Source organism: Sturnus vulgaris, chromosome 11, assembly GCF_052056855.1.
Source record: "Sturnus vulgaris isolate bStuVul1 chromosome 11, bStuVul1.hap1, whole genome shotgun sequence".
Classification (NCBI taxonomy): domain Eukaryota; kingdom Metazoa; phylum Chordata; class Aves; order Passeriformes; family Sturnidae; genus Sturnus; species Sturnus vulgaris.
In genome coordinates this window covers 19917987-19930120 of record NC_142253.1, presented here as the reverse complement: position 1 = coordinate 19930120, position 12134 = coordinate 19917987, and positions in this window count along the sequence as shown.

The window sequence follows — 12134 nt, the reverse complement described above, 5'->3', positions numbered from 1 at the left end:
CTCGGGTCCCAAACCCCAGTTTTTTTATCTAGGTAGGAAAGGCTTGGCTCCTGCCCCTGGTTGGGGCATCTCCCAATGGGGTGATGTAATCTTATCAGTCACACAATAGGACTTAATGGCCCATTAACGGAATATATCTTCTGGAGGAAGGATGGGTTGTGAAAAGATAACGATGATCATCCCCCGATCTTATCAGATGGCACATCAGCAGAGGATATCTCCCACAGAGATAAGGATTACCACCCCTCCCACATTTTAACAGATGGTGATAGAATACACATTTTTGCATTGTACCCCAGGAGAGTTTAGTACCATTTTAGTCCTTACCAGATGGTTCCCTCAATCAGTGTCCTTTTTTCTGGTTTTGACAGACAATTTCATTCTCTAGAAATTTTCTGTCTGGCATCAGATTGGATTTCCTGGTGTAGGTGACAGTTGTTTCCCAACATAGGCAAGGTGCAGTTTTCAAAGGCTGAGAGGAAGACTGAAAATCACTTTGGATTTATTCTTATTTATTCATAATGAATCTTGCAAAGGATTAAGATTAGAAGTGTTAATTCTGGGGAAACATGTATGGGAAGCAGGAAACTTCTTGAATCTTCTGAAAATGTTGTGGGGTGTCACTGCATGTTCTGGGAGGCATGATAGTACCCTCATGCCAAAAGGAGAGGTGGCAAAGAATTTGCAGTAGTCATGTATGCCATTTAGCTTCATTTCTGTAAAGATCATAAATACGTAAAGCAAACAGTACAACATTCTTCTATGTACTTATATTTAATATGAGTGGAATCTTATCTAGACAGAGCCTTTTTTTAAAATTATGATTACATTGTTCCCCTTGAGATTTAAATTTTAAAATAAATTCTGTGTGCCCAAGGTCATGTTTTTAAGTGTGTCCTCCATGCCATTGCCCCTAATGACCGATGCTGATGGATTCTGTATTGACTCACATGATGACACTTTACCACACTGCTGTCTTTCCTTGACCCACCTTGGAAATTACATTAGCTCACTATCGATTTTGCACACAAGTTCAAATAGATTTAAATTTATTCATACACCCTGTGATTCAGGGGAGGTTTTCCTCTTTTGTTTTGCAAACAGGACATTTGCTTTCAAGTGCCCCAGCTTGAATAGGTTTTGCAGTTCAAGAAAAGCAGTGAGGAAAACATGACTGTGCTCCTTACCAGTTCTTTCTGATTGTCTTTCTTCTGTTCATTCTCTTTGTTCTATGTTATAGAATCAAATCCTTCATCACCAAGATTAGAAATAACTAAAACATCCTCATTTTGACTGGACAGATACTGCCATGCCAGAGTTATTTGCCTTTTTAAATAGTTAACTGCATACACTTAGTATTCCTTGCCATATTTGCCTGAATTCATAAAATTGAGTGAAAAATGTTACTAGATAAAGACTTATTTTCAGCATTTTAGAAAGCTGTTCGTATAGTGCATTGATAACATCTCAATAGGTGAAGGTCCCAAGTGATTCCACCATTCCAGAGAACTTCTTTCATATCTGATTAATTCCAAGATCCATTTAATCCACCACATTATGGTGGTCAATTTGGGGCATCTGTGCTGATGAAAATGACTTTTGATTGTACTTAAATGGCTTTTCCATGCAGTACTCCATGCCACTTTACTCTGCAGTTCAAAGTGAGATAAAATAGAGGCCATTTTCTGGAATGGACTTCTTTTTTTTTTTCCTTTTTTCCCCCTTCTAATCAGAATTTGTATCTTATATCAAATTAGCTGGTTTGCAATGTGTGGTTTAGAAATATTCCTAGATACTTCTGAGTATTTTTCCTTTAAAAATTAAAGCATTGGCTATTTATCATACATTTTTCTAGGGTACATTTTAACGTTAATCTCTGCACTATTAAACAAATGATCCATCATTTACATGTTGGCTCAAATGAGCACGTACATGTGCAGAAAAACAGATGCACTGGCCAGAGAATTTAGTAGGTTCTCTTTTAGAAATGGACTGCATGAAGAGTCTTTTCTTTAAAGCCATTGTGTGTTAGAGGTTTTGCCTTGTTCCTCACTTCCTCTACTCTAGAATTCCCCTTTCAACTGATTTTTCGTGTTCTGGCCATCTGGGTGTGAACTGAATTGCTGTCTCGGCCAAGAGACAGGTTGTAAAATGACTCTGTAAGGATGAAGGCCTGGGTGACCACCTGATGGAATGATGCAGTCAGTCTTAACTGACAGATTCATCTGCTATCACTAAAAAATAAAAAAAAAAGAAGAGGGGGGAGAAGAGGTAGATTTAAATTTAGCTTCCAGCATTAGTTATCTGGTAGTAATTCACACACCTTTCCCCCAGGGGACTCTTAGAGTCTCTCAGGCTTCTAAACAAATCATAATTCTGGTTGTCATTCTGTCTAAGGATTGGAAAAAAGGAGAAGAAAGAAAGGAGAGTTTTATGATATCTTTTTGAAATTAGTAGAGGAATTGACATTGTTATGTTATTTTCTATTTGATATTTTAGACATTAAAAACCCAAGTGTGGCAAATTAATAACAGGGTACTGCTATGTTTAATTGTTCAGAAAGTCTAAGATAAATTTAAAGACTGACATTTCATTTTATATGGTAATGACATCTGGAAAGTGTGAAAAAAATTATGGAAATGTGAACATTAAGTCTACTAGGATTTTTTTTTCAGCTGCTATTCATGAATTGACAGTTTATGATGAAAAGTTAGAATTCTGTCTCAAGAATAGTCCACAATAGTGCATTGAGAACCTTCTATTTCTGCACTTTCATTGTCCTACATTATTTTGAAACATACAAGGAGTCACCAGTATCTTGATTGCAAGTGTTGATGGTTAATTAATATCTCTACATTTTATAATTATTTCCGTTTATACAAAAATACTTACTCTGCAATCCCTTTGTACTTCTGATTTTGTTTCTCAGACTCTGAAATAATTCCTTAAGGTTACCAAGACAGAAACTAAAACAGCTTTTACTAAGTCCTATGATCATAGCCTATGCAGTATCATTTATGTTTGCCATATTCGCTGATAGAGGTTAATACTGGGAGGAAATAGGATACAACTCTCAATTACTATTCATATTTCCACTGCTTTGAAAAGCAATATTGCTTTTAAAAAGTCCATGCAAAAACTCTTGCTGTAGAGATCACCAATTACTGATTACAAAAGTGAATGAGTTAGTGAGTTCTTAAAAAAAAATAGAAGATTACAAAATGCATAAGTATAAAAATTCTTTAAATTTTTTTATCTAAGACACCACAAAAGATTGCATTCAACCTCCCTTTTGTGCTGTGAAATGTTGAAGCAGATGACATTATTTGCAGCAAGATGAAAACCACTGGAAAGTATTTTAAAGCACTTTTATTTTCCTTTTTAAATTCTAGAATTCACCACCACCTGCAGATTTATTTTACTAATGACATACATTTGTTTAATCCTCATCATTCAGGAACGAAAATTCTTTAGTGATCCAGTTGTTATGGTCAGTATTGTGATGAAATCAGGGTACTCTTTTACTTCCAAATAATCCCAGTTAGTTTACTAAGTGGCTTGAAGGAGAAAAATAAAACCATATCTTTTTGGCATCGGGTATTTGACAGAAAAGTTAAATTTATCATTCTATAAAAGAATTTCCAGGAGAAACTAGGGCCTCCCTTTGAATTTCTTTGAAACTTTAAACTCCCTCTTTCTAGCTCAGACCCATTATACTTCTAGGAGAGGTATCCTGTCTGAAAGTGTACACATGCCCCTACGTTTTTCTTTCCACAAGCTGAAAAACCCTATATACTTGGTTTAGCTTATTAGTTTTCTTTTAAACCATGTACAGATGTGTAGCACCTTTCCAGTGAAATCCAGTAACCTTCTTAAAAACTGATATTAGAAGTATACCATGGAGGTTTGTTGGGTTTGGGTTTGTTTTTTTTTAAGATTAGAACAAAGTATTTTTCTATGTGTCTGAAAGCCAAAAGTAACACCTTTCTTGATCTCTTGAATATCTGAAGCCATCGTCTAGTTAGGCTTGTACTTAACCCTAGCATTTTTGTGGTAAACAAGTTTCGAAGGTACAGCCAGTATTTTTGTTACTGACACCATAACACATTATCCTGCTGTTCATTTTACTGCCTGGTTTACTGATACATCTTCTAAACTATCAATGACCATTCCATCTCATTTACATTAGTAGACACTGTCTTAAGAACCATGAAATATTCTATCTTTTAAGCCCTCTTTTAGCCTCTATGATGGCACCTGGGAATCAAGAAAATTCCAGGAAGTGGGATGTCCCAGTAACTGATTTAAAAAAGATATTTTTTTACTTTAAACGTACAATGTGAAGCATAAATGAAGATTGAGATGATCCAGATTGAATATGGAAGATTCATGTTTTAGTATGCATTTTTTGATTAAGGGCATAATAATGAAAGCAAAATACAGAAGGTGGAATAGATGTTCATGTTTAAAACCGAATATTTACTGCCAAGATTGCTAACAGGAAATGAAGCTGTAAGGGAATCTCTTGTTTAACTACGTTCAGAAATTTTCAAAGAACGTTAGTGGACATGTGCAGATCAAAAGTTTTCTTACGAAAAAGGGTTAAGTGCCAGATGAACACAGTGTCAGTTCCAAAACCTTATCACGAATACAAAATTATCCAAGCCATTGTTAAATTAAATTATCTCAAGGTAGCAAATAAATCCAAAAGATAATATAAAGTTGTTCAACCCAGAAGTTAAATTCCTCTTTTGGCTAGTCTGCAATAGCAGGCTTTTTGTATATTTTCTTTTCATGTACAAGCTCTTCTCTGATAGTCTTCTAATCTCTAATATTCCGTGGTCATCTTATTTCCCGTACTGCAATTAGGGTAAACTGCATGATTCAGCCAAATGTTTAACCCTTGTAATTGCTAAGGTAATAACATGTGTTATCTAATTCCATCTCTTAATACAGTCCTCTATTGATTCCTGTGTTATCTGAAGGTAAGCAATGGATGCAGGCTTCCTGAAAGACTGAAGATTGAGAGGTCCCCAGACCTGGATCTTTCTGTTCCTATGCTCTAATGATAAATTCTTCACCAAGACTGATAATTTGACACCTTGATGAATGCGAACACCCTCTGGCTATCTCCTCCCTGCAATATCTCCCCTCAAATCACCATTTTGATTTCTTAACCCCTGCACTCAAAGACTTCAGGATTTTAGCCATACCTTTGTCTCAGAGCATCCACTAAAACTCCACAGTTCCAGCTCCTGGACACTGACTTGGGACATTTGGCCATATAGTATGATCTGCAGTAGAGATTTGGTCACATGGCCTGAGCTGTCTTATTCATCCAAAAAACACATTAAGTGTTCAGATGCTGAATGTATCTCACAGACAGGCCAGGTTTAAACAGTAGACCAAATAATGTTATTGTAGACAGTGACATTGACTTCAGCTTTACTAAAGACATTGTAGATGACTCAATGCAGGTTAATAGGTGGGCTAATCCGCTTCTCTGAGGATTTTTTAAAAATAGAATATGTAATTTATTATAAACTTCATTACAAGTATTTGCTTCAAATATTAAAACTGAGTCATCCATTTCACAAATACCAGCATGGCAGATGTGGAAACACATTGTTCTTTAATCTCTAACCATAAATTTGAATAAAACCAAACTGTTTTTATTCTTACAGATCTCCATCATCTAACCAACTTTGGCTGTTTTCCTGAATCATTTTATTTTATACAGACAGATGAATATTGTACAAAAATTAATTTTGTATGATCTTAAAACAGTGTCAAGTTAAAGAAACATACGATTCTCAATCTTCTTTTGCATGCTCAGAATTAATTTTATTTTCTTAGTATGGGCATTTATCACAGGTACAATCTGGAGTCAGGGAAATTCACTTGATTTATTGCCAATTAACATAAGCTTTTAATCACTGATTCCAGTTGTGAGAAAGAGAGAAGATGAACAAAATGTTAGAGCAAACTCTTCACCTTCACCCACACACCTCTCCTTCCCCCTTCCTCATCCCCAGTGTCTGATGTCACAGGTTGCATTTGGTCCCTTCAGTGATGGGGCAGGTGGTTCTGGAGACTGCTCTGCAGCAGCTCTTTCCTTTTGCTCCTCTTTGTTTCTTACTCCTTTCACCTGCTGTGCCATTAATTGTCACATGACCTGCAGACCTTTGGTGCCCATTTGCCTGCTCCAGCATGGTTTCATCCATGGGACAGAACTCTCCTTAGAGGTGCACCTTTATTCTGTTATGGTCACAGTTTATGGAAGAGCACAGCAAAACTTGTGGTAAGGATGCAATTAGAAATGTGTTACTAAGGTTTTTGTTGACACATGTCTCACTTTTAAGACGTACATGATTTGTGCTTTCAAATCCAAATCAAATACGACTTTTTGTTTACATTAATCTTCCCCACATTGACTAGAATGGTATATCAAGAATATTAAACATTTCTAGGTTAGGTACTCCTGCGTCTGGTGGGTTAACAAGTGTGGGCAATTATCTACTTATATGACTCCTGCAGTGTCCAGAAAGCAGATTTTATGGCAGGTCAGGGCTTAGTGATGTTTTCATTCATTCTTTAAATGAGTGGCACAAACTTGGTGCTTAAAAATCACATGCCACTCTCCCGTGATCCGAGACACTACCTGTGAAGCCATGCTATCAGGTTCTTGTTTTGTGTGTGAGGTGAAGTGGAAATCCTATCCAGCTACTGGGTTTGGAAGGGGTAGGGTTGGGGGAAATACCAAAGGTTTTTTTAATGACTATTTTGTTTGACAAAAAACACATCCTTGTGGATGATTTCCTCTTGGGAAAGCTGTTCATAATATGTTTTTAACTTTGGTTGCCATCAGGCCTGTTGCAATTCTACCATTTCTGCATCCTCAAACTAATACATTCTCCAGCGGATCCTTGCAGGCTCTGCTAGAGCAATATAATAAATCCGTAGGATGGACAGTGAGATAGGTAGGAGAGGCAAACTTTTAACTATTTTAAAATATGCAATTCAACATTTTCCCTGTGACATCAACAATGCAAACAGCTGTCACATCAGGAAAGCCCGGGTGATTTCCCAGATTAACAATGTGATTATGTTCTTCTAGGCCCTAGGGAGGATGTGTAGGAGCATCAATTTTCTGAGGGAAAAAGCTCTAGTCTGGCACTCGTGGCAGTGGCCTCAGTTCTCTGAAGGAGGTCAGTGGGACAGGCAGTGTATACAAACACAGGCTACTGCTTCATCTCTGCCTGTAAACAAGGTTGTTGCAAGGCCAGACAAGCCTCCTAAGACTTCTCCAAGTTGTGGCATCTTGTAGAAAGCAAATATGTACGTTGCACTTCTTTATATTAGTGTAACGTCAAAATACAGTTGATATGCCTTGCTAAAGTCATGAGAAAACACTCTTGTACAGAATTTACTCATTACAGATTTCATAGTACATCTTCATTTGTTCTTCTGTTTACACTGTAAAAGCACATACATCCTATATGGATAACACATAACACTGCTGTCTGCAAAGTCAGGCATTCATTTGAAAATGTTTATACTGTAGCTTTCACAAAGATGATGCTCTAATTTATAGGAATTCTTTCTTTGTGTTCATCATATGGCACAAAATCTGGATATCATTGTGTATAAAAGATTGAGAATACAAAGGGTCTGGGCTACCAGCAGTATCACACCCAAGTTAATAGTGCTGTTGTTTTTGCCCTTAGCATGAATTCTTTTTTTAAAAAAAAGCCGCTTCAGCAAGGTGCTAGATCAAAAATTGCAGAATTAAATGTGGTCAGACCCTAGTGATGTCTGTGTCTTTCATTTTGTAATACATGCAATATATAGGAAGAAAACAAAACAAAGAAAAGGGTAATTTTTCTGTGTCTCTGTGAGTATTGAATGCTTAATAGAACTCATTTTTTCCTTTTTTGTTCAGATAGGCCAAAAAAAGTCACTGCAATGAGTTAAATTTCCTAATATTTTACCAGGCTTGTAACACTTCTTATTAGTGTGAAATGCTGTAAGTTAAGATGGTGATCAACTACTTGTAACATCCAAATGATTTGAGCACATGTACTTCTTAATTCTGTGTTGCCATAAAACATTACCCTGGAAAAACTGGACTCCCTGAGGCTACTAAATCCATTGGTGCTTTTGATTTTTTTTTTTTTTGATGAAAAGTAATAGATGAAATTTGTTACAACTTCATGTGTTAATCTTTCCTTTTTATTCTGTCCTTCAGATCCCAAATGAAATTCTAACTTGTGATAAGAGCGTGTTGATTTGTTTGGGGATTTTTTGTTATTTCTTATTAAGTATATTGGTTTGGGAAAGGATTATATTAAATTTATATTGAATTATGAGGTTTTTTCACTTATGCTTAACTTTTTACTTTCCTTGGAAATATTAACATTATTTTTTGGGAAATATTGGAAGAAAAAAGCCACTTAAGTTTGATCTACTGCATTTTTCTGCATGATGTACAGCAGTAAATTACACATATCATTAAAAAGGAAGCCAGTTTTCATTACTGTGGAGAAAACACAAAATGGAAAACAGGTCATTCTTTAGTGAAATTCTGTATGATTGTCCAAGATCTACCTAACTAATGTGAGCAGCAATATTGGCTTTTGGTCACTCCAAGGGAAATTATTCTAAGTGAAAATTAATTAATTCAAAGGTAAATAACAAGAGATGGCTTATTGTTGATGAGTCTCAGCTTCTTGCCATATATTTTAATTTATAAAAATTGATGACTAAAGTTTGATTCAAGTGGATTTTGAAATTCTGAGTTTACTTTGCATTTCCAATGATTTTTTGCAATTGTCTTCCAGTGTGGGAATCTTTGAGTCAAGTACAAGTATTTCACAATGACTTTGATAAGAAGGTTGGTATGAAGAGCAATTTCATTCATATTCTATGTGACAAAATTGAATTTTGCAGTCTTATAATGGCTATATATATATATATATATATATATTTGTCTTATTACACTGCTTTGGTTTTCTGGCTTAAATGAATTGTAAAAGCTATAAAAAAATGAGAAATTCAGAACTAGGTCTTTGCCCAGTACACCTCAGTATTTACAGGGTAAGGTAAGAATCATGGTCTCCAGGGAGAAATGATGGGAGAACACTTGGGGATAAAATTGGTGTCACAGTTCAGCAGAAAGGAGAGCTGTGACAGCCATGGAACAATTCAGAATACAGGCCAAACATCTGAGTTGAGGGTGACACAGCATCCCCAGGTAATTCTGGAGTCAGATGCTACACTTTCCTCTCCTCTCAGTTCTGGAGATATTGTTAGGCCGGGCTGAAGTATTATCCCACCACTGCTTGTTTTAAGCATCCGTTTTTCTGGAAGAAAGTTTGTTCTGTCTGTCTCTTACCTGATGCAGAAATTCTTGCTTTTCACTTTCTGTCTTCCACAAGGAGGGTATACCCTTCCCCTTTTAGAAGGAGAATTAATGAAGAAATCTGTGAATGACAGTAGAGGATTGTAGAGAGCCTGGTGCAGGAATGGCTGGAAGAAAAAGGCCATAGTCAGATCAACTTAGTGAAGCTAGCAAAGTGGGCCTCAGTCTCAGGAATACAGTGTCCTTGAGATAAGGAAGGCACGTAGAATTGAGAAAAACATGAATGCCGAAGTGCTTAGCTAAGCCGCACATCTAAACCAATGATGAGCTCAGATTTTGCACTATGCATGAGCTAATTAAGCACTGTATTTAATCGCCACTCTGCGTATCAATAAACGAGACTTTGCTGATGACCATATGGTGTCCGCGTCTCCCTTCTCCGACAAATGGTGAACCCCGACGTGCCCCCCGTCGCTGAAAAGAAAACGGGGGAGAACGCGCCGCGGTCGGTGAAGTAGAGTTGGGGCCTGCTGCAACCGGGTCGGTGTCAAACGACGTAGGGAAGACACCCCCAGGAGCCATAAAGGTGGTCCTGGGCCATACGTGCTGCCGAAGCCGGAGAGTTGCAACAGCGCTGACGACGAAAAATGGACAGGCAAGCAGCATATAATTTATTTATAGTACATATACATATACTACATATATACATATATATATACTATATACTACATATAGATAAGTTAGGGCTGAAAGAAATTAATCCCAGGAAGGACATACCGGGGTTGTTAGCCTGGGGTTATGCTAAAGGTTTATTCTCTAATCCTCACACCGTGCATGATTTAAATGAGTGGCGTAAGTTAGGGGATGCACTGTGGGAGGCGGTATTGGAGGATGATAAAACAGCAAAAAAGCTGGGAAAGATCTGGCGGGTAGTTCATAACGCGCTGCTAAAGCAGCAAGCGGAGAGAAGGGCGGCTCGGGAGGCAGTAGAGGCATATAAAAGAAATGCTCAGTATGGCGATAATGAACCCCGAGCACCCAGCACGACCAGAGTAAAAATACCTGTCGCTGGGGGGGCGGCAGGAATGACGGACATGGCCAGCTACGCTTGGCCCTCGGCACTCCCCTTAAAAGAGCTTGAGGAGGATTCCGCCGCGGCGGCGGAGACAATTACAGAAGGCGGAGTAACCCCGCCTTCCGAAGGCGAAGGGCCCCAGACCAGCGGTGAAAAATCCCCTTGCCGGTCCGAGCCTAGCGTCCCTAAGCCCGCCGTGGAGCCAGCTCCGGTCCCTAGGACGGAAAGCAACCTGTGGGAGGAGATGGCAAGACGGCAGGGGGAGGCGTGGAGTATGTTAGCCAGACACGGCTTGGAGACTGGGGACGAGGGCGCTGTTAACGCAGCGAAAGCCTGGGCTTTTCCTGTAACGTACACCCAGGGAGTAGACCAGCAAGGACAAGTTGTGCAAGTGGGAGAATATTCGCCTCCCGACTGGAAGCTGCTAGCCCAGCTGAGACAGACAATGAGTCAGTTTGGTTTCCGGAGTGAGCCAGCTAAGCAGATGCTAGATTTCTTGTTTGATACATACCTGCTGTTGCCAAATGATATGAGAAGTATAGTGAAACTGATTTTCACGCAACATCAGCAGTTGCTGTTTAATGCACATTGGCAAGCTCTTGTTCAGGAGTCAGTTGCAGTACAGAGAGGTGCTGGAGATCCACTAGCTGAAATCACAATAGATGAGTTAATGGGACTGGGACAATACCGCAGGACAGAGGCTCAAATGATTTCAGGACCTGATAAGGTCAGGGAAGCCATGCGTCTAGTAAGGAGTGCCATCGATCAGGTCAAAGATAGCTCAGGCATACCCATGTATATGGGGATAAAACAGGGAAGAAATGAATCCTTTGGGGACTTTGTAGATAAGGCTGCTGCTGCTATTGAAAAGGCAGGAGTCCCAGAGTATATGAGAGGGGCGCAGGTTTTCTTGGTTAATGCACTAAAAGAATTAGGCTTAGGGCTGCAAAAACAAGCCGAGTCCACACAGTCGCAGGTGCTAGCCGCTCTTGCTCCGCTCCGTGCTTCTACAGCAGCCCCGGCCACATCGAGCGACCACCGGCCTCCTTCGGCGCGATGCTATAGATGCGGAAGCGGAGGCCACGTCCGACGGGACTGCCGAGCCTCAGAAGTGTGGTGCCAAAACTGCCAAAGCAACACGCATAACACGTCAGCTTGTCGCCGCAAGTCGGGAAGCGCCCGGCAGCCGCGCCCGGACACAAGTAGCCGCCGTGACATCAGCGCCATCTCCTGTCTACAACCAGCCACAACAGGGAGCCTGGGACTCGACCTGGCAGCCGCAGTAAAAACATCTTTGATAACAGCTCGCCCCGTCAAAGTCCCAACTGGAGTTTATGGCCCGATAAATATCAAAGGACAAGCTCATAGAGGATTAATAGTAGGACGCTCGTCGAGCTCCATTGTAGGACTGTTTGTGCTACCAGGTGTCATCGATGCAGACTACACGGGAGAAATACAAATAATGGTTTATACTCCTTTTCCTCCTCTGACAATTGAGGCAAGTCAGCGTATTGCTCAATTTATTCCACTTCCACAGTTGAGCCAGGGTGTTCAACCACAAAGACAAACCCCACGTGGAGACCAAGGATTCGGATCATCAGGTATTGCTATGCTCACAATGGATCTCCATACCAGACCCAAAAAGAAGGTGAAACTAACCTATGCAGGAGAAACAATAGAAATGATGGGACTCCTAGA